Source organism: Maniola hyperantus, chromosome 22 (genome assembly GCF_902806685.2).
Source record: "Maniola hyperantus chromosome 22, iAphHyp1.2, whole genome shotgun sequence".
NCBI lineage: Eukaryota > Metazoa > Arthropoda > Insecta > Lepidoptera > Nymphalidae > Maniola > Maniola hyperantus.
The window spans coordinates 976,751-1,001,735 of NC_048557.2; the positions used below are offsets into that span (position 1 = coordinate 976,751).

General features: G+C 39.0%; 1 protein-coding gene across 1 annotated transcript in view; it reads right to left on the bottom strand.

The window, feature by feature from the left end:
* LOC117992919 (serine-rich adhesin for platelets-like) overlaps positions 1 to 24,985 on the bottom strand; it is a 145,313-nt gene that overhangs the window by 65,590 nt on the left and 54,738 nt on the right. The window contains exon 2 of the mRNA XM_034980638.2: positions 9,191 to 9,252. The gene's annotated coding sequence lies outside the window, so the exon portion shown is untranslated. The remainder of the gene's footprint in view (positions 1 to 9,190; positions 9,253 to 24,985) is intronic.

A 24,985-nucleotide genomic window follows, 5' to 3' on the forward strand; every position in this document is an offset into this window, starting at 1 on the left:
AGATATATAGTTAAGAAGATAAAAGTTTATGAACAAAAATACGAGAGTCAAGGGAATAAAGTTTTTTTTTATATGAACGGATAAAAGGTATTCAGTACAACTATTAATCAAATTCTGTGAATGACGTTCAAAAACTTATCTCCTTCGGCAACTTTCTATACCCTGTGGGAACTCTCTGAGGAACTACAACGATATAAATACGTACCCACCATGCGATTATGAGAAATGGGAAAACAACTTTTACATAAAGAAAATATTTCCAAACATTTAACGAGCCTTTAAGGCTTGTGGATATTTTGTTAGTTATATTTTGTTAAGTATATCTATATTTTTCTTTAAATTTAAACTCCTGTACATATTTAACTATTTTATTTTTTACCTACTGTTAATCTGTCAAGTTACGTCATTAAGTAGTACGGTATTAAGTCTGTCTGTTATTAAGTTAATCTATACTCTTAATCTGTTAAGTTAGTGCATGTTAGTTTACAAGTAAAGTTTCACCTGTAATTGACGACCATACTGTTTATTGTATATATTTAAATGTGCGGTCTTTTATGTATGGAAGTTGTCGGTGTTAAATAAAAAAAAAAAAAAGGCTTAAGCCGTCATAGCCTAGTGGTAACGATGTCCGCCTGCTATTCAGGGGTTCGATCCCGGACACGTACCTCTAACTTTTTGGAGTTATGTGCGTTTTAAGAAATTAAATATCACTTGCTATAATATAAGGAAAACATCGTGAGGAAACCTGTATGCCTGAGAGTACTTCATAATTTTCTTCAAGGTATGTAAAGTCTGCCGATCCGTACTGGGTCAGCGTGGTGGCCTATGACCAAACCCTTCTCATACTGAGAGGAGACCCGTGCTCTGTAGTGAGCCGGCGATTGGTTGATCATGATGAAGCGGGCTGTTGATTAAAACCTCTATGTTACCTTTTAATAACAATTAAGTAACTGATAGACAGATAGACACATTCTCGTTTTTAGGGTAAAAATGTATGAAGTAAGCCATGCCGTCAGGCGTCAAGCGATTTAGCGTTCCGGTACGATGCCGTGTAGAAACCAAAGGGACATGGGTTTCACAAAAACTGACATACTCCTACCAGGTTAGCCCGCTTCCATTTTAGACTGCATCATCACTTACCACCAGGTGAGATTGCAGACAAGGGCTAACTTGTATTTATATCTAAATATATAAAAGGAAAAGGTGACTGACTGACTGACTGACTGATCTATCAACGCACAGAGCTCAAACTACAGCACGGATCGGGCTGGGCATGCAGATAGCTATTATGACGTAGACATCCGCAAAGAAAGGATTTTAGAAAATTCAACTCCTAAGGGGGTAAAATAGGGGTTCGAAATTTGTGTAGTCCACGCGGACGAAGTCGCGAGCATAAGCTAGTAAATAAATAAAAAAGTAAAAACATTTTCATAAAGAACCTAATCAAACGCTCGAAACGAGAAAAACGTATCAAAAAACCTATCTATCTGATTTAACAGCAATCTAGATCGCAATCTGGCTTCAGATCTGGAAATCTGTTACAGTACCCGTGACCTAGTTCCGATAGGACCCTGACCGGTGCACAGGAACACTAGATCGATGCAGCTTTGTACCTATCTAGGTACACGTGTCTTTAGTATAGCTTGTATAGTATGGTAATTTTTTTTATGGTAATTTAAAAAAAAAATTGAAAAATTAAAAAGAGCAACCGCCGAGTTTCTTGCTGGTTCTTCTCGGTAGGAACGGCATTCCGAACCAGTGGTAAATTAAAACTATCCGACTATTCGAAAGCTAAAAAGTCAAAAACATATTCTATTCTATTCTTTAGTGGATAGAGAACAATTCGAAAACTTTTTTTCAAAGCTTTTTAGGGTTCCAACGGGACAGGACGGGTTTTAAAAGATTTTTGGGGTGCACTTTTACGCCCCCGCTGTCCGTCCCTCTGTCTGTCCGTCCGTTTGCCTATCTGTCTATCAATAGGCTGCATCACATGAACTGTAAAAGATAGAGTATTGAAATTTTCACTATGTATTTCTATTGCCGCTATAACAACGAATAATAAAGGACCAATCTGGCGAATTTCAAAATGGCCGTCATGCAAATTAAGTGTTATTTTGTTTTTTTAAAATTTGAATTTGACTTGTCAGTTTTCTGTTGAATTTTGTTGTTGAATGTTTGCAGGTCTAGATGGTTATGGTACCACTGATTGTCTCCAATGACGGGATATAAGAGGTGGACATTGGATCTTTCTGGTAGCATGTGGCGTAACAAAGGACTCATTTACTTTGTACACATAAGTACTTTCAAAAGCCTGATGATCGTCAAAATGGGTTAACAGGTGAGCTGTGAAAAGCTAGCAGACACAGACATACTTTCGCATTTATAATATTAGTATGGATGAAAATAAGCGCTATATGTTCTTGTGCATCAAGGCATACAGCATAATGCTGAGCTGGGACCCTTTTTCTGTGGCCCTACCGCGGTTGTTTGACAGCTACAATGTCACGATCGCAATCATCTCTGATTGGTTAATGCTCGCTCACTATTGGCCACAATGCATTGTTGCAACAAGAATCGCACAAATTCAGCCAATCAGAACAATTGAGATTGTAATAATGATTGATGCAGGTTTAAGACAATCGCCCTACAGGTTGTTCCACACATGACAGTTTGTTCCGGAGCTTCTTTTGCTTGAAGCACGTTGGGCTTATGCTCAGGTGGAAGAAGCGCCGGAATAACCAGCTATTACTTAGTTATAAGATGTGATGTGTGACACAGTTTGGAAAATAACCGTCTTTTCTTTCTTTCTTTCTAAACAGAGTTAGGTACAAAACTTTCATACGATCTATATCACCAGAATTACCCTATAGGATCACGTTTTAACAATTTACCCCTCAAATAACATCGCTGATAAAGTGGAAGTGGCAATAATGGTAAAAGTTCGGGCGTTGCGGTTAAATTTGCCGTTTTATAACCAAAAGGCATCAGGTGTACGGCTCTAGGTCACCACTTAATGCAGGAGCAATTTATAACGTTCTTAGGGAAGCTCGCTCAAAAACCTATTACGAATACCTACTTAATTTGTCACCGTAATTTCTACTTAGGAATCGTTATCAAAATTGCGCTCGACTCGTTCCACTCGACTTAATTTAGGACCTCCTTAGAACAAAAGTTTCGTAAAGCGCAAGCCAGAAGTTCGATGCTTCTGGCGTGCGCTTTTTAAAATTTTTAAATTTGGGATCTTTTTAGGGTTCCGTACCTCAAAAGGAAAAACGGAACCCTTATAGGATCAATTTGTTGTCTGTCTGTCTGTCTGTCAAGAAACCTACAGGGTACTTCCCGTTGACCTAAAAATCTGAAAACCGTGAATTTAGGGTTAGATCACACAAAAAAAAATTAAATTGTGGTCATGAACTAATAATTAGTATTTTCAAGTTTCAAAGTGAGTGACTATATCAAGTGGGGTATCATATGAAAGGTCTTCACCTGTACATTTTAAAACAGATTTTTATTCAATTCAATTCAATTCCCAATTATTGGCTTTTAGGTGTGCCAGCTGGGCACAGAGTGTTTCGCCAGTGTCACGTTTATGGAGAAGGCAAATTTTTATTTATTTTTATGCATCTTAGTTTTTCAATTATCGTGCAAAATGTCGAAAAAATACGACTGTAGTACGGGACCCTCATTGCGCGAGCTTGACTCGCACTTGGCCGGTTTTTTAAATTTACCTACATTTGGTCGATTGAATGTGTTTCAGAAGATTTGTGTGGTGTTGTGTGATGGTGATGCGTATTCCTTGCTTTTCCTACTTCTTTAGTAGTGGGAGGGCAGGCGGTTCATGTTGCATGCTGCACGTTACATACAGATTACAGATTTGCCTGTTTTGGCAGGTTTTAGCGAACAAGCTTGTGATTCCGTAGGTATACATACATATTATCATGGACTTTCGCAAATTAACACCTGCTTCTTATCCAAGAATGTACATATTTGATTAATTAACAACGTCATCCATATACATTCTGAATAATATTTATTCTAGTACACTTGAATAAACTTATTCGGCATTGCTCGGACGTACAACGGCCTTTAAATAGGTACATTTTTTTTTAATTCGTTATAGGCGCACGCTTGACCACGATCACACCTGATGGAAAGTGATGATATGGCCTAAGATGGGACGCGTTTGCCTAGAAGGTGCCTATTCACTCTTGCTTTAAAGATACCCGGATTATAATTGACAGGAAACACTGATCTAGGAAGAGTATTCCAGACCCTAGCCATGCGTATAAGGAATGATGACGCAAAGCGTTTCGTACGCGAAGATGGAATGTTGACGACATAGGGGTGAAAACATAGTACATAGTAGCTATAGAACGCAACAGGTCGAGATGGCAATCGGGGTGGGGACGCCCCGCTCACCCGCGTAGCCCCCGCGCTAACCCGGTGCAGGCGAGCGCGGGTGACGTGCGGGTGTGCGGGCGGCCCCCCGCCCCATACCCCGATTGCCATCTCCTAGATAGGTATACAGGGTGTAATCAGAACGCTGGCAATAACGAAGACAGGTGATAGTAGGTACCTACTGATGATTATTGATGTGATACCACATAAAATAAATATAAATATAATATATATATATATATAAATATAAATATAAATATAATAACATTGTAAATTGGAAAATTAAAAAGAGCAACCGCCGAGTTTCTTGCTGGTTCTTCTCGGTAGGAACGGCATTCCGAACCAGTGGTAAATTAAAACTACCTGACTATTCATAAGCACTTTTAAAAAGTTTACATGAATAAAAAAACATTCTATTCTATTCTATTCTAAACGCGAAAATTCTAAATCCTACATTTTGTAAAAGTTTACGATATACTTAGTAAAATAAAACATCTGACTGAGACAAATTAATATTACAATTACATAAAATAATTCTAATATAATATTGCATGCCTTAGTATATAACTATATAAGGTATTTGGCTGTGCTATCACAATTTACCATTGTAAACCTAAATAAGCAATAAATAATTTGATTGATTGATTGACGTTAGAGGTCAACGAACGTTGCGTAAGTAGGCCACTCGGATTTAATGCCGTGTCGTGGAGCATTGACCCGAGTTTTGCACGCTATACTTATGCCGGTTTAAAAATACTGAATCACTAAAACTAAAAAATGAGGCAAATGGTTATTGGATTGTGTTTAGGTAGTATAACAATAACGCTAAGTTTTGGCTAGCATTCTGGTTACACCCTGTATAGAGCGTAGGCTTTTTCGTTTAAAATGTATGTAGGCCAACGTGAGTAGGTACCTATTATGTTTATTTACATCGTTATTCTAATTTTACGGCTTGCACGAGTTTTTTTATTGCCGACACGAAAACTATAAAAGAGCTAAGAAGATTCTATACAAAAGATTTGAAATTTGGATAAGTAGAGCCCGTAGAAGCAATAGATGTTTATCTACTAATGAAAGTAACTTATTCTATTCTATCATTTTAAAATATTGCTATTGTGGCGGTTGCCACAGATGCAACTAGATGGCGCTATCCAATCGATAGCATTTCATGACGTTGTCCCGAACAAAATGTATCGCCGACAGTACTCGCACTAACGGAGTTTTCTGCTATCTGGACTATAAATAAAAGTACCAAGACACAACCGTCGGCCCAGCTGGCGCTACCGAGCACAACCAACCTCTGGGAGATCTCCCTTTGGCACGTTCGAGCCTGCACACCGCTTCCATTCACTACATTTTTTTAAGTTCATAAACTTAATTAAGAGCGTTCTGTCTCCTGAGTCCTGAGACACATCTTATTGACAGAGCGAAGCGAGTTCTCCGAATCCCTACAAGAGCCCTATGTCCAGCAGTGGATGGTATGGATGGATGTCTATCGGTTGATGCTAATGATGATTTTTTGTTAAATAAAGACCATTACTACGGTACGTAGCTGATTCTAGTCTCTGTAAATGATATGTATTTAAAGCAAGCATTTTCCAACTTCAAAGTGCCCGCGTCCGGTCCGTAAGGTACACCATAATTTCATGTGCCATAATTTACCATATAATATACGCAGTTACGCACTAAACTTTACGAAATCCGTTATAATCGCGTAGTAATTTGAATCACAAATTACATCACGGCTGAGCGCACATTGTGGCTAACCCACTTGTACACAATGTCCAAATTTTTGTGGGCTCTTCTCCGACCTGGGCGCATTTGGAACCCTTTTATCATCATTTATCCTATATAATACCAATATAATATAATCCTACAAATCCAACAACTGACTATCAATAAGAGTAGGTACAATATAGTAATACTTTGTATGTACAAAGTATGTATACTTTGAATAAATGATTTGACTTTGCTTTTAAAAAAGAAAAACTAGCTGACACGCCCCGGCTTCGCTCGGGTGGAGTTTAGAAAATTGAGGGGAAGGTTGAATTAAATTTTTCTCTCCGTAAGAACCATCCTCGTACTTCAAGGAATATTATAAAAAAATAATGAGCAAAATCGGTTTAGCGGTTCTCGAGATTTGCGATGAGCAACACATTTAGTGATTCATTTTTATATTATAGAAGATTTACAGGTCTAAATGGAAGCTATCCTTTTCTATTCATTCACCAATCACAACAATGCATTCTCCCTTGTCCCCCGCCAACATTTTACGTTTTTGTTTTCATACAAAACCTTGTATACCTATGCGTACTCTTGAGGTTGTATTCTCTGTGGATTCGGCAAAACCTTTGGCCCATTTTGACCGAAGCTGCAGGTTTGGCCGAATGTGGCACAAGCCGAGAGTTCGCTGTAATATAAAACCATCGATATAAATTTTATTTTATTTTATTTTATTTATTAAATTAACTAACAGCTACTTACACTAATACATTTAAAAGAAAAACTGAATTCTGAAAATATTACTTACTATGTGCAGTCGCCAATTATAAGTTAATACAACATTTACAAACATATGTGACAAAATAAAATACAAACATCAATAAGATTACAGATAATACTTCCTACTCAAGACTTCCAATATGCAAAGATCTTTTCCTGAAACTTATACAAAGAGTCAGAATTAATGTCAATGACAGAGCTGTGGTGGTTAAGAGTTTTACATAATCTAGAGACAGGAGAATTGGCGCCAAGGACAGTTCTACGCAACGGTGGACAAAGTGGTGTAATGGGTTTACGTGGATAATGGACAGGAACCTTCAATTTGAAGCTGCTCAATAGTTGAGGACAGTCGATAAATGACAAGATATGGTCAAGCGAACAAATTTTTGTCAGGGTTTAGAGACCAAATAAATCAGCGCCACCTCTTAGATACTAATGAACAACCAGTTTGAAATCCAGACGTCACTGAGGTTGCATTGGTGCTATAGCACCAATGAGTCGGTGCCATTTTGTTTGTTCGATAACCCTGTCCATAGGAAGTAATATATAAAATCAATGTATGAAACCGATTGCTCAAGCGACAGAAGGTAATGTGCGCCCACCCTAAGTCTGGATGTTTTCTCTTCGCTCTAGAAATCTTCACTGAATATATAATTAGTGATGAACAAAAAATAAACTCTTGTGGAACAATTAAGCGTATTATGTCCGAGCGATCAACATAATTTGCATTCGAAGACGATACGATGTTTTTTTAGTCAAAGTGGGCATAGCATATCTAATTACTAATATCATTGAGATTTTAAAATCTAAATACATAAAAGGAAAAGGCTGACTGACTGACCGATCTATCAACGCACAGCTCAAACTACTGGACGGGTCGGGCTGAAATTTGGCATGCAGATAGCTATTATGAAGTAGAAATCCGCTAAGAAAATCAGCGCTTTCTAAAAATAATAAATAAAGAAAATAAGCTGAGGCAGCGCCCCGTTCGGCCAAGATAGACACTAAGCTAGTTTTAAGAAGTGGGTGCCTGGGTCTTGGGGAACCAGGGAGCATGGACACTGGTCTCCTTGGTTCCCCAGGGACTACGACACCCTACCTGTTTCTACCTATTTGTAAATTTGGCTGAATAAAAGGTTTTTATTATTATTATAAAGAAAGGATTTTTGAAAATTCAACCAGTAAGGGGGTGAAATAGGGGTTTGAAATTTGTGTAGTCCACGCGGACGAAGTCGCGAGCATAAGCTAGTTTTAGTATAATTTAAAGTCAACGTCAAAATAATCATTTATTCAAAGTAGGTACTATAGTATTGTACTATTATTGATAGTCAGTTGTTGAGTTTGTAGGATAGGAGCACAAGTAATTCTGCTCTCAGGCTCGACAAATGGGCTGACCTCATGGGTCAGATCTTGCACTTTTGTGAAAATTTATAATTTTGCTTTTTAAAATTTATAATTTTAACAATTTTTGTAAGTATGTTTATGTTATTTTGTACTCGTAGTTTAATTAGTGTAATTGGCTTTATGGCCGTTCTAATTAAATAATAAATAAATAAATAATAATAATAATAATAATAATAATAATAAAGCGGCCACCCTGCACCCATACGTAGTTAAAATTCCACGGATACGTACGATGCGATTTGCCTCCTCATTTCTAATCAGCACCGCTAAGATTTGGAACACCCTTCCAGCGTTAGTTTTCCCCTCCAATTATAATATGTAGGCACCTTCAAGTCGAGAGTGAACAGGCATCTTTTAGGCAAGCTCCATCTTAGGCTGCATCATCTCTTGTCACCAGGCCTGATTGCAGCCAAGCGCTAGTCTATAAATTAAAAAAAGACCATGCCTACGTCATTCATCGTAGTCCTAAGAGCCCTCGCCCACGGCGACTTTTTGTAGCGATACTGTCGCGCGTTTACTAAACGCACGCCAGCATCACTACTAACGCGTGTTAGTCGCATTTGCAACGCGCTACTGCATCGCGACTGTATCGATGCAAACGCGCGACTTTGTCGGATGACGTCGGGGGAAGAACGGAGGGAGGGTGGCGCGTGAATGTCAATCAGTGCAACATTTTTTCTCGTTTGCATCGACACAGAAGCGCGACAATATCGCGTTTGCATCGCGACTGAATCTGAGACCGTGGGCGAGGGCACACAGCTAGCGACCGCTTCGCGACTGTATCGATGCGGACGCGCAACAGCGTCGCTACTGTATCGCTACAAAAAGTCGCCGTGGGCAAGGGCTCTTAAGCCACGTGTAAACAAAGAGGTTGTGTGCTACTCACCCGCTGGCTCAGGGGATTGTTTCCACGCCGGCAGCCATGGTTACCGGCGACCCCGACGCGACCTGGAAAGAGTGAGGGAATTCTTTAGCGGATAATACAAGTACAATGTTTACTACACCTTCGTTCGGTCAGTAAATGGAAAAGCAAATAAATGAATTGTTTGCTCCTTAAATAATAGGCTACTTGACAATTTTTTTAAGTTGGTCTTAAATGGTTAATATTTGTCCTATTATATCAAAAAAAAATAACACACACACAATAACAGTATAACCCTGTGGTTATACTGTTGTTTACAAATGCATGACGTCAGAGCACAGATAATCTATGGTTATACTGTTGTTTACAAATGCATGACGTCAGAGCACAGATAATCTATCGGCCAAACATGGCCGACAGTGTTTTCACCTGTCTAAGAAAAATATTTTTTTAAATTAAAGTTTTACGGTTTTTAGGGCGCAAAAAAATATAGTGTTAATTTTTTTGATATAATAGGACAAATATTAACCATTTAAGACCAACTTAAAAAAATTGTCAAGTAGCCTATTCAGTCACTTTGTGTTGTTGGAATGCCATAGTTTTCCCCTTTGCGACGTCGTCTTAGTTGTTAACCGACACAAGTACACTGCTGGACATACATAGGTCATTGGGACCTCCACACGTCAGGGTCTTGCACCGCCTAAATCCACTGACTTCCTGCGACCTGTATAGGTGGACAGATGGCATCCAAATAGTGTACCAGAAGTTGATCTTTCTGCATAAGTCAGGCCTACAGCAAACGGACACATTAACTATCCGGTCAAGCTAAGTTTGCACCTCGCGTCAATTAAAAATTAAAAAAAAAATTAAAAACTCAACAAGTGGCAGACAATTCGTAGTATGTGTATCAGTGACAGAGTTGCGAACATACACGTACTACGAGGTGCAAACATACGAGTAGGTTGACTGGGTTATAGTTGTACCTTACTTCTACCGATACACTCGCCTTCGTGAAATCCAAGTACTGAAATATATGTAGTCATTGGGTAAGGTATATGTTATTATATTGATGGGAAAAAAGCTGTGGTAGCCTAGTGGTTAGGACGTCCGCCTTCCAATCGGAGGTCGGGGGTTCGATCCCGGGCACGCACCTCTAACTTTTCGGAGTTATGTGCGTTTTTTAAGTAATTAAAATATCACTTGCTTTAACGGTGAAGGAAAACATCGTGAGGAAACCTGTATGCCTGAGAGTTCTCCATAATGTTCTCAAAAATGTGTGAAGTCTGCCAATCCGCACTTGGCCAGCGTGGTAGACTATGGCCAAAACCCTTCTCACTCTGAGAGGAAACCTGTGCTCTGTGGTGAGCCGGTGATGGCTTGATCATGATGATGATTGAATGGCAAGGGCTCAAACACCAACTGTGAGTGGCAGTTTATCTTATCTGAACGAGTTCTTGTTTACTGTAGAGAAACTTGAAAACTTTGAATTGTCTATGATGACAGTCTCCAAAGATTACAAATGGGGGATTTATTCTCGTATTCAAAACGAGCGCTAAGCCTCTTTATCTTTAAGCCTAGCGGTTCAGTTTTGAGAACGTTAAGCCTTCGAATAAATACGCCTCCATTCTGTTTAATTTAATGTTAACAAGCGACCCGCCCCGGCTTCGCGTGGGTGCAACGTAGATACTAATGTGGTGTAATACATTGTTTTCGTGTAACTTTGACCATTTGGCAGCGCACGCCTCGGAAACTCTCAAATGAAAGGATTTTTTCCGACCTAATTCACATTATTTCAATTTCCCTAGGGATCTCTAATTTTTTGAGAATTAAACTATACTTATAAACCTTCCTCTTGAATCTCTCTATCTATTGGTGAAAACCGCTTTAAAATCCGTTGCGTAGTTTAAAAGATCTACGCGTTCATACATACATACAGACGCGGGAAGCGACTTTATTTTATACTATGTAGAGATTTTAGGCATTAGTATATTCAATAATTATTTACCATACATAGATACCTATTCTTCCAAAACTGCCTAAATACCTACCTATACCCAATAACTTTCGCCTCTTGAGTTCCGTTATAAATCTGCCAATTAAAAAAAAATCGGCCTAGTGCGAGTCAAACTCGCACAACAAGGATTCCGTACTCGGGTATTTTTTTGAAATTTTGCACGATAAGTAAATCAAAAACTATTGCATAAAAATAAATAAAAATATGTTTTAGAATGTACAGGTAAAAAACCCTTTCATATAATACCCCACTTGGTATAGTTATATTACTTTGAAAATTGAAACACATTATAAATTTTTTTCTTGATGTAACCACAATTTCACCGTTTTCGGATTTATTTCTTTACTTGTGCTATAAGACCTACCTACCTACCAAATTTTATGATTCTAGGTTAACGGGAAGTACCCTTTTCGTGACAGACACTACGAACGGACAGACAGACAAAGTGATCCTATAAGGGTTCCTTTTTTCCTTTTGAGGTACGGAACCCTAAAATGAGCGGGTCAGACTATCACACGAAGGGTTCTGTACTATCGGACAAGAAATTACACTTTTTTTTCCTGGCGATCATTTTGAAATATTTATTATTTGTTGTTATTGCGGCAATAGAAATACACATTCTGTGAAAACTTCGACTCTTCCTATGACGGTTCACGAGATACAGCCCACTGACAGATAGACGGACGGACAGGAGGGGCTTAATAATAGGGTCCCGTTGGCACCCTTGGGGTACAGAACTCTAAAAATTACTGAACGCGACCTATCGAAAGTTAAAAGGTACGAACTGGTCATCAACATTACTTTTTGTAACATGCCAAAAGATGTCGCTATACCACTTTAAATTGCGGTAATTTGGAATGACCCCACTACTATAACTTGTTAGAGCAACCAAATCACATTCGAAATTTTATTATGAACAATACTAATTTTTGATCAGATGCATAACAAACCATGCATCTAATAATATTATTTCACTACCCGTAAGCCAATATATTATTATTAATGCGTAAGTGTGTTTGTTGGCTTTTCCTTCAATTATCCCAACGGGACACCAACGGATTGACTTGACTGCATGGGATGGGTATAGTTAAAGACCTGTTAACATAGGCTACTTTTCATCCCGTCAATTAAAGAGTTCCTATGGGATTTTTAAAAACCTAAATCCACGCGGACGAAGTTGCGGGCATCAGCTAGTAATTATAATGGATCTAGCTAGGGTGCACTCTAGCTTAAATCCACCCCTCAACGGTTTAAGTGTAATGGTTTTAAACAAAGGCAGACGATTATAACTGCCAGTATATTATACACTGCTAGGTACGATATAGGGCAGCGTTTCCCAAATTGTTCCCATACAAACACCGATTCCGTTGTCTTTCTCTAAACTTTTTGACGACCTCCCTGGCGCAGTGGTGAGCGCTGTGGTCTTAAAAGAGGGAGGTCCCGGGTTCGATTCCTGGCAGGGGTTTGGAATTTTATAATTTCTAAATTTCTGGTCTGGTCTGGTGGGAGGCTTCGGCCGTGGCTGGTTACCACCCTACCGGCAAAGCCGTGCCGCCAAGCGATTTAGCGTTCCGGTACGATGCTGTGTAGAAACCAAAGGGGCATGGGTTTATTAAAAACTGCCATACCCCTTCCAGGTTAGCCCGCTTCTATCTTAGACTGCATCATCACTTACCACCAGGTGAGATTGCAGTCAAGGGCTAACTTGTATCTGAATAAAAAATAAATAAAAAAAAACTAAATTTAGAGTATCTGCTTTTCTTTTTAACTAATGCTCAAAAGGGACAAAACATGAACTTTACATTTAAAGACTCAAAATTTTAGTGCACGCTACACATTTAAACAGTAGGTATGCTCGCGACTGTGCGCTAAAATCACGGGGTTTACCATCTAAAAATTAAATTTAAAACTGTCAAACTGCGTCTGTCCGTTTCGTATTACATTAGTAAGAAGAGGATGCGAATACTCTAAAATTAGGTTGTGCTCAGAATCAGTACCAATGATGTCATTAAAACACGAGAATAATCCCTCATTTCTATTCCCTACATTTTGACGACCTCCATGGCGCAGTGGTAAGCGCTGTGGTCGTGTTAGTGGGATGTCGATGTTCGATTCCCGGCAAGGGTTTGGATTTTTATAATTTCTAAATTTTTGGCTGGTCTGGTGGGAGGCTTCGGCCGTGGCTAGTTACCACCCTACCGGCGTAACTGCCAAGCGATTTAGCGTTCCGGTACGATGCCGTGTAGAAACCAAAACCAATGGTGTATTTGGGTTTAGTAAAAACTGCCATACCCCTTCCAGGTTAGCCCGCTTCCATCTTAGACTGCATCGTCACTTACCACCAGGTGAGATTGCAGTCAGGGGCTAACTTGTGTCGGAATAAAATAAAATAAATTCATATGTGTAAAGTGTATCCAACTAAGTCGAGTCGATTCGGAGCAAATTGACTGTGATAGATGGACAGATAGACAGACACATAAGTAATCATATTATACGGGGTTCGTTTTCAGTGCAAAAAAATAGCGAGGCAGCAGAGAGAGTATTGAAATTTGAAAACACTGACTAATACTTAACTAGCCAATGCTCGCGACTTCGTCCGCGTCCTACACAAATTTCAAACCCCTATTTCACCCCCTTAGGAGTTGAATTTTCAAAAATCCTTTCTTAGCGGATACTTAAGTCATAATAGCTATCTGCATGCCAAATTTCAGCCCGATCCGTTCAGTAGTTTGAGCTGTGCGTTGATAGATCAGTTAGTCAGTTAGTCACCTCTTCCTTTTATATAGTTAGAAGATTGTTTTTCTGTCGCTTGGTATATATGAATTCATCTCCTCTTTCATTTGATACCAAAAAATACCAAAAAAATTTTTGGAGACCCCCACTTTTTTGGGTGCGACATCCACCATATTGGTTTTATTCATTTAATTATAATTTAGCCTATGTCATCTGGACTATAATAACAATAACGAATCGATTGACACCTCATTCATCAAAATCGGCCCAGCGCAAAAAAAAAATAGCGAGGCAGCGGAGAAAGTATTGAAAGAAGATGGACAATAATTGTATGGACCCGTTCCCCAGAATGTACAGAGATGATAATTATGTGCCATTTAATAGTAAAAATCTTCTATTTTAAGAAAATGAAAGGCGCATGTTGTTTTGCAGTCGTGGCATTAAGTTTGTGATAAGCATAAAAAGACTCGATTTAAATTCTTATTTTTTTTTCAATTTTTTTCAGCGAATGCTTTTAAATGTAAATAGTTATTCAAAATCCATTGTATCTTTTATCTGAATTTATTATAATACATACCTTTATATAATGTTCAGCCTGGGGCAAATTTTGTCCATCTCGTTTGAAAACACTGACTTAATACCACAGGGATACTCAAAACGAACCCCAAGATGAATCCCTAGGCGTCATAAAAATAAACAACTCCACATCGACGAAGTACTTGTATTGTTTAGGACGGCTAAACTCCCGCGAGTCCTCCAGAGGTTTCATTATATTTTATAATCGAGCCCGGAGAATAATTGGTAGCTGAATTTGAAACGAATTTCTTAGGCCGCATTTACACGTTCCTAAGATCACCCTGCGTACTACTAGTAGGATTATTCCTCTCTTGGTCACGTGACCCGAGATAAAAAATCTACGGCGCCGCCGGTGGCTCTCGATAACATAGAAGAGAGAGAGAGAGAGAGAGAGATAGAGAGAGGGGGGGAAGGGGGAGATAGAGATATATATAAAAGATAGGAGTTTATGCGATAGGAAGAGATGCGTTTGTTAAAATTTTGACCGCAGCAGTGCTGTGCAAGTAATTAACTTGCACAGCACTGAGAGAGGGAACTCTAGTTTAATCCTGAATCGAGGATATGTCAAATATTAGGCTATGTTGACGTAAAATCAAACAAAATAGACCTACTTTAGGGCTTTCTGTGTCAAATGTAATGTATGTATGTAATTTGACGCCTGCCGGTGAAGGCGAAGCCTGGACGTTTTGTTTTAGAAGTTCCCTCTGTACATGTTCAGATTAACGCACTTTTTTTTTCTAGGAGGAGGAAAAATCCCTAACGGACTTTTATCTATCGACAGGGTGTGTTCGACTCGCACGGACTAAAAGAATAACGCACATAGAGTTTTAAAAACATTTAACCAAAACAAAGTCATCGTGTAAAGGAGCTTTAAAGCACTCAAATACAAATTCAGTAGGAAACACGAGAGACCTACAAATAAAATACAAGTTGATTTAATTTTTACCGTTTTAGAAGCCGTTGTGGAAAATAATAATATGGAAAACAATGAATTTGCATCACAAAAAGAAACTCTGGCAGCTGGCAATTATATAGAAGAAAAAGAAATATAGGTGATGCCCGCGACTTCAACTGCGTGGATAGGTAGGTAAATGTTTTTCAAAAATCCCGTAGCAATTCTTTAATTTTCCGGGATAAAAAGTAGCCTACATCCGTCTCCAAGATGCAAGCTATTGCTGTACCAAGCACAATTATAAATGTCTGTGACATCGTCCATGTGGATTTAGGTTTTTAAAATTCCCGTAGGAACTCTTCGATTTTCCGGGATAAAAAGTAGTCTACGTCCTTCCTCGGGATGCAAGCTATCTAACTTTTAAGATTGAGTATTTTAATAGTAGAATCTGCTTTCTGAACGTGGTGGTGGAATTTGTATTTGTATTTGTATTTTGTATTTATTTCGATTTAGACTCATTACAAGGCGCTTACGAAAGTCAGATCGTCATAAGTGTCATTATTATGTTGAAGATTTTACGAGGTAGCTTATGTCCGTCTTCGGGATGTAAGCTATCTCTGTACCAACGTCAAAATTGGGTAAGAGAATCGGTTCAGGGAGTTTTAAGGGAGTATGGAATTTGCGTCAGGGAGTTTTAGGGGAGTATGGAAATCGCGTCGGGAGTATGGAATTGGCGTCAGGGAGTTTTAGGGGAGTATGGAATTCACGTCAGGGAGTTTTAAGGCAGTATGGAATTTGCGTCAGGGAGTTTTAGGGGAGTATGGAAATCGCGTCGGGAGTATGGAATTGGCGTCAGGGAGTTTTAGGGGAGTATGGAATTCACGTCAGGGAGTTTTAAGGCAGTATGGAATTTGCGTCAGGGAGTTTTAGGGGAGTATGGAATTCACGTCAGGGAGTTTTAAGGCAGTATGGAATTTGCGTCAGGGAGTTTTAAGTTTCACTAGTTACATCGGATGATCTGATTATTATAGCCAAGCGCTAGTCTATCAGGTAAGTACATATTATGTACTTAATACTAATAAAAAACTTGAACACCAAACAACAAGAAACACACTTTCACAAAAACCGCACCAGCATGTCGACGTGAACAAAGCAAATAACGCGATAGAAAAAGCGCGGAAACCAAACCTTGAACTTCAACACACACAACAAACACACCACGCACCTCAATCAATCAATAAACAACCTTATGTCATCGTAACAAGTGCTTACGAAACTAATAATAATATAGCGGCGGCAGGTAAAGTTCAATGGCTGGAAGAAAAAACGATGAGTATAAAAACCTTGGTCTCATAACGTTAGTGCGCTTCGATGGCTGCACATTTCTATATTTTGTAACGATGATACAGATATGAAAAATACTTACTACTTTTAGTAAAACAGTTTTATGTTAACGCAATACAGTTTATCTAGGAGTTTATCAGGAAATTATAGACTTACTAACTTATGCTCGCGACTTCGTCCGCGTGGACCACACCAATTTCAAACCCCTATTTTACCCCTTTTGTGGTTGAATTTTCAAAAATCCTTTCTTAGCGGATGCCTACGTCAACATAGCTATCTGCATGCCAAATTTCAGCCCGATCTGTTCAGTAATTTGAGCTGTGCGTTGATAGATCAGTCAGTCAGTCACCTTTTCCTTTTATATTACAGACTTATGTTCATTATGGTTTACACAAATCATCATCAAATCAAATCAAATAATTTATTCAAAATAGGTAATAAATTACACTTTTTGATTGTCGGTTGTTGGATTTGTAAGATATAGTGGTGATAATTTTTACGCGAACTTAAAACAAAAGCTACGAGGGTTCCAAACGCGCCCAGGTCTGAGAAGAGTAGGTATAGACTATAGTAGATATGGCAGTACGTCAGTGTGATGTGCTATTGTAATTTGTAAGATACAATACATTGCTAATTCTAACATATAATATCTAGTAATTTTGTTTTAATAGTGGTTCATTTAAATGTGTACAGAGGCCAATTGCAAACTTTATTATGTTTGTAACAATGGCTCAGTGTTACGACATTCATTCGTCTTTCAGGTTTTCGTAACATATTATATGTGCGACCTTCTCCGTGAGAATAAGGACAATGAGTATTGCTTCGTGACCCAAACTGCGTTGCTCATCATGTCAACCAAAAATCGCAACAATGACAACAAAACCGTGGCGTGTGGAAGTCCATACAAGAGACGTACGTCCAGCAGTGGACGTCTATCGGTTGATAATGATGATGATGAATGTAAGATAGTATGTAAACAGAGGCCAACGTCCTTGCAGCATGGAGATGACGCGGGTGAAACGCGTTTCGGTTCCGCTGCACGCGTCGCGGCGCGGCGGCCGGCGCGCGTCGTGCGTGCTCAGATAATTTCTGTTTCGTGACACATGGACACTCGACTGTTAACTATTTTAATTGATAATTATGTATTAGCTGCCCCGGCGAACTTCGTACCGCCTAACAGTCGATTCTTTGTCAGGATTTTTTTTTAAATTTTCGGTCCGTAAGAACCATCCTCGTACTTCAAGGAATATTATAAAAAAAGAATTAGCGAAATCGGTTCAGCTTATCTCGAGATTTGCGATCAACAACACATTCAGCGATTAATTTTTAATTTTTAGTTTAAACGCTAAAATCGAAAAACGCTTAAAGTTCTCTACAAAGTTACAAAAGCTCTCGATCAACACTACACTGTAGTTGTCTTGAGATCTAAGAAGGGATCTATTCTCGGAGCGACTTCAGAGCTTATTGAAACAGGCTCGAGCTATCTCGGGCGCATCTTGAAAGGATTTGACAGTTTTATTATTGAAGTGCAGCTATTTCTGATACCCACTGGAAAACTGGGAACTTTTATGAACTTACAAAACGGATACGTCATATTTTTACCTACGAAAATATTATGATTTGAGCTATCTATATTTATGTGTCCGTTTGTCTGTATAGAGGTTCATAATATATGTATACAGTCATAAATCTAAAATAACTCATAATTTTAGTAGATTTTCGGATACAAGTAAGCCCTTAATTGCAATCTCATCTAGTGATATTTGATGATACAATCTAAGATGGCAGCGGGCTAACCTGGAAGGGGTATGGCAGTTTTTCTTAAACCCATACCCCATTGGTTTCTACACAGCATCGTACCGGAACGCTAAATCGCTTGGCGGCACGGCTTTGCCGGTAGGGTGTTAACTAGCCCCGGCCGAAACCTCCCACCAGACCAGACCTAAATTCTATATAGGTACAGATCTAAATTAGATACAAAAACTACAAAACGAGACAAAGGGTTATTGGTATTGGATTGTGTTTAGGTAGTACAACAATAACGCTAAGTTTTTGCTGTATAACTGCATCTAATTCTATTAACTTCAACTAGAAGAAGAAAATAAACAGTGGAGTATAGAAAAGCTCTGGCTGGCTGGAAAGGACAGTCTATTTGCGGAGGCTGGAATGCGATGCCGTCGCTTCATAGCGCGCGCACACTTGCGACATGACATAGGATACATTTTGTGTGTGAAACCTTTTTTTAGGGTTCCGTACCTCAAAGGAAAAAAGGAACCCTTATAAGATCACTTCGTTGTCTGTCTGTCTGTCTTGTCTGTCAAGAAAACCTATAGGGTACACTGGAATTGCGCGGGGCATTTCAGCTTACCCTTCCACATTTCGTTCAGCGCTAATTCTAACATTTTTACTTATGCCTATTACTAAGTCTCCGCTCTCCGCTGTCCATCTGTCCGTCCATCTGTCTGTCAGCGAGCTGTATCTCATGAACCGTAATAGGCAGACAGTTGAAATTTTTATAGAGTGTGTACGTATTTCTATTCTACTTAACAAACAAATGATAAAAACAATTTAAAATTGTGTTATTTCTTACGATGGTACGGAACCGTTCGTTTGCGAGTCCGACTCGCACTTTTATTGTAATGAGTATGACCTTAGATTGTAACGAGTTACGCCTATGAAAGAGAAAAATGTGGTTACATTATAAATAGGATATGCCGAAGTCAACGTATTAGGTAATGGCATTTAATTACTGCAGCGGCCCGTCAATAGCAGATCCTTGTTAGGGTTCCGTACCTCAAAAGGAAAAACCCTTATATTATTATCACTTCGTTGTCTGTCTGTCTGTCACAAAACCTAGAGGGTACTTCCCGTTAACCTAGAATCATGAAATTTGACGGGTAGGTAGCTCTTATACACAGATTAGACAAAACCCTTTAGTGTCTCTAATCTGTGGTCTTATAGCACAAGTAAAGGGAAAAATTCGAAAATCGTGAATTTGTGGTTACATCACATGATAAATTAAAATGTATTTTCTATTTTGAAAGTAAGATAAATATACCAAGTGGGGTATCATGTGAAAGGGTTCTTCACCTGTAAAAAAACAGATTTTTATTTATTTTTATGCATAATAGTTTTTGATTTATCGTGCAAAATATCGAAAAAGTACGACTGTAGTACGGAACCCTCGGTGCACGAGTCTGACTCGCACTTGGCCGGTTTTTATATAGCCTTGGACAAGTTGCATAATGTTCTAGGCTAAACAAGTTACTATCTACGTACGTGTTTGCCTAGGTAGTAGGTACTACATGAACTACATGTCGGTGACAGCACAGTGGACCAGTTGTACAACTAGGCGGAGGCGACGAACAATGGCAGATGAATCTTTTTAGATACAGCCATATTGTGGCTAATTCCGTTGTACACAATCTGTAAACTAAACTAAAATGGCACGTCTAAATCTATTGCTATCCCTTTTATAATGTTACTTGCGGAAAAGGATAGCACTAGATTTAGACCTGTTAATTTAGTTAAGTTTAAAGATTGTGTACAATCGGCCCCATTGTGTGGATTAAATACAAAGTAAAAGGTTTAAAGAGGGTTATAATATTATATGATCGATGAAATTATTGACTCCAGTCTCCAATGTAACTATTTCAAAGAAATAAAACTATAGTACGCGACTGGTTGAAATGGCATGGTTGAAATGTACAAGAAATTACCTACCATGTAATACGAAATTTCACTGATTATTTTTCCGACCCAAATGTCGACCAATAGAATTGCACCATTCGACGTCACGTGGTACAACCTACATGGTATTATACTGATAATTTTTTGAAAATTTTCTCTGGTAGTTGCTATATATAAAAAACTAGCTGATCCCCGCGGCTTCGCCCGCGTAGATTTAGGTTTTTAAAGATCCCGTATAGCCTATGTCACTCAGGAATAATGTAGCTTTCTACTGGTGAAAGAATTTTTAAAATCGGTTCAGTAGTTCTAAAGATTACCCCCTACAAACAAACTTAACGACATTACCTCTTTATATAATACAAACAAACAAAGTTTTCCTCTTTATAATATTAGTGTAGACAACGGGCCGTGCAGCAGAAATCGTAATATTTTAATTTCGCCATAACTTCAAAACCAAACGTCCAATTTTAATCATTCAAAGACCAAGTATTATCTCCATAAACTGTTCTTAGTGATGAAATCATTTATTTTGATAAGGATTAATAGCATGAGTAAAATAAACGCGTTTAAATGTAGTCCAAAAAAAATTCAAGATTTTTAAATAAAAAAATGGTTGCTGTGCCTCACTCGACATAGATGGGTATAGTGTGTTGCGGACTTTTTTGTAGATATTTATAAGATCTACAATTAATTAGAAAATTTTATGGTTCTATCTTTTATAGTTTAGGCAGCGTACGCAAAATAAGTAACTTTTCTGGTTGATTTTTTACACCTTGTGTCCGAAAAACCCAAATATCTTACGGAACCCTATTTTTTTCCAAAATAAAATATAGCCTATGTTACTCGTGGATAATGTAGCTTTCGAATGGTGAAAGAATTTTTAAAATCGGTCCAGTAGTTTTTGAGCCTATTCAGTACAAACAAACAAACAAACAAACAAACAAACAAAGTTTTCCTCTTTATAATATTAGTGTAGACAAACATGATCCAGTCAAATTAACCACACGTCAAACTGACAGGTTGAATTCAATTGTGAAAATTGGAGATTTTGGCCGACATTTGGGACGGAAAAATAATCCCCCGAATACCTAGGTTAGATCGTCCAAGCGAATACCACACGAGCTTCAAAATTATCTGGCATTTCCCTCAAGGTTCCCTGCAAACAAATAAAGTCGTCAAGTTTTTCAGGAAAAATACCCGATAATTTTGAAGCTCTTGTGGTATTATAAGTGAGTATTAAATAACAATAGCCAATAGAAAAAGGTCATTTCCACACTACAATATGTCATCTGCAGGAGCTGAGTCATCAAAGGTTACAGTAAATATCGCACAGAAATTCCATACTTCTACTTGTTTTAAGGAAGTAAAATGCTCAAAAATGCATATGAGAAGGTACAAGGTACATACACACAAGAAGTAAATGAGTAATGTTCATATATGAAAGGAAAAGGTCACTGACTGACTGACTGATCTATCAACGCACAGTTCAAACTACTGGACGGATCGGGCTGAAATTTTGCATGTAGATAGCTATTATGACGTAGGCATCCGCTAAGAAAGAATTTTTGAAAATTCAACCCAGGGGATGAAATAGGGGTTTGAAATTTGTGTAGTCCACGCGGACGAAGTCGCGAGCATAAGCTCCTATAAGTTTTAAGTTGGTACATAGATAAATAAATAAATTGAACCTCCTCTTTGTCGAACTACCTAGTTTAAGTAGTTTAGTAAAAACCCTTATAATTAGTTTACTAAGTAGAGCATTTTGGGATTTGGAGACTTGGTTTAGAATTCTTTTCTAAGCCTTTAATTAAAAATTTGTTTCAAGGACTAAAAAGTATAGGATCTAGAAACTTCTTAATTAGTTTTTTAAGTTGAGCATTTTGGGATTTGGGGAATATGCTTAAGTTTTCTTTTGTTTCCGAGAGGGAATTTTTTCTTAGTAAAAGTTTGTCCTAATGGACATTTTCAGAAAAAATTAAGTATTCCTATTTATTTCCTTTTAAGAAAAAAATAATGAAAATCGGCCAAGTGCGAGTCGGACTGCCAAACGAAGGGTTCCGTACCATCGTACAAGAAATATACCTACTCTTTATACATATTCTGTGTTTCAACTTTCTCTCTCTACCTATTATGATTCATGAGTCAGCTGGACGGACGGACGGACGTACAAACGGACGGACGGATAGAGGAGGATTAGTATCTACACCGTAGGCAAGCACCTTTCGGGTACGGAACTTTGGTAACGAAAAGGAAAGACCTCTTGATGATATTTGGGTTTGACATCAGCATTTGACGAACGTGGATGAACTACGTTACATATTATGTAGCTGCCTGTACCTGCATACGATACCACAATATAAATCGATAATGTAGTTGACAGGAACAACTCGTTCAGCCCGCTCTGCACTCGCACCGCGATTGCCCGCGAACGCTTGTAGGTAACAAGTATGGATGGTGGCTTCGTATCGTAACGGTCACCATCCGTACGCTTAGTATAAGATTTCACGTCTCACCAAACGTTGCTAGAATTCGAGAGTCGAAACACAATACCACGGTAATGTTATCTATACAGTATTGTAACTCGGCCGTATCTTTGAAATAAATACCTACAGCAGCGCGGTACGTAAACATGCGATAGGGCTGCCCGCCTCCGGCATTTTAATTAATTAATTTTGTGTTTAAAAATGTACTTGTCATATTAAATATGTACTTGAACTTATTTTTATTGAAATAATCGCGCGGTTATTAAAAAAACAAAACACCGTCCGTTCGTCACTACGGCACAGTCGCGACTGGCTGCACCACGAGCGCACCGCGAGATCGAGGTGTATAACTCGCGTTTCGCCCGTTTGTATGAAGTTGGAATACTGCCTATAACATTACCGTGACAATACCGTCAAAGTGTCCTCACGATGTTTTCCTTCACCGTAAAGCGAGTGATATTTAATTTCTTAAATGCGCAAAAAGGTGGCGGACGACCTAACTCGTGTGTCCTAACCACAAGTCTATCACAGACTGTACTTCATCATCATCAGCCTGTGGACGTCCACTGTTGGACATAGGCCTTCCCTAAAGAGTGCCACCACACCCGGTCCTCAGCCTTCCTCATCTAGCCACTTCCCGCCAGCCTACCTATATCGTCTATAGCCTATATCGTCGGTCCATCGTGCTGGAGGGCGTCCCTCACTACGCTTGCTTAAACGCGGTCTCCACTCAAGGACTTTCCGGCTCCAACGACCATCGCCTCTACGACAGGCATGACCTGCCCACTGCCACTTCAGCTTGCTAATAGTTTGGGCTATGTCAGTGACCTTGGTTCTCCCACCCTGCGGCATGTGCCAGATCTCCTCATTTCGGATCTTGTCTCTCAAGGAAACTCCTAACATAGCCCTCTCCATAGCTCTCTGAGCGACTTTGAATTTGTGGACAAGGCCGTTTGTTAGTGTCCACGTATCAGCACCATAGGTGAGGTGACTGACTGTATTACCTACCTACATTTCCACTAAAGTATAGTTTCGTGACGTTCGCGAACTGTCGCGGTGCGAGTGTAGAGCGGGCTTACCATGAGTCATTGCCCATTGGCTCGCCGATGTCTATAGAGCCATAGAGTACGCCAGGGAAGCCATACAGTTCCCTAATTATTGGATACGGAGTCAGACATTAATTCATTATGCGTTAACCCAACCTCGCCGTGTACTAAAAGGATTACTTTAAGTCTATACCAATTATCCTAAGTAAGTACTTGTTATGTACGACCTTTAGTTTTATATAAGTTTCCAATCATCGGAAACCTGCATGCCTGAGAGTTCTCTACAATGTTAAGTACCAGTGTGTGAAGTCTGTCATTCCGCACTTGGCCAGCGTGTTACACAATGGTCGAACCCTTCTCAATTCTCATTCTGAGAGAAGATCCGTGCTCAGTAGTGAGCCTGTGATAGGCTGTTCATGATAATGATGATGATGTGTAGGTATCTACCACAATATAATATAGTACCATAATATAATATGGTATTTCCGGTACGATGCCGCGTAGAAATCAAAGGGGCATGGGTTTAATAAAAACTGCCATACCCCTTCCAAGTTAGCCGGCTCCCATCTTAGACTGCATCATCACTTACCACCAGGTGAGATTGCAGTCAAGGGCTAACTTGTATCTGAATAAAAATAAAAAGGAAGCAGAAGATTAGTGTAGTAGATGCTAAGATGCGTAGTGTGCTAAGATGCGTAGTGTGCTAAGATGCGTAGTGTGCTAAGATGCGTAGTGTGCTAAGATGGAGTGCGCTTGCCTAGAAGATGCCTATTCACTCTTGACTCTGACGACTCTTGACGACCTCCTTGGCGCAGTGGTAATCACTGTTGTCGTATTAGGGGGAGGTCCCGGATTCGATTCTCGGCAGGGGTTTGGAATTTTATAATTTCTAAATTTCTGGTCTGCCCGCTTCCATCTCAGACTGCATCATCACTTACCACCATGTGAGATTGCATTCAAGGGCTAACTTGAGTGTTTAATATTAAACTGTCCCTAGCGGAAAGTGTAGGTAGGTATAAACACATATATCAGGCTTGTTGA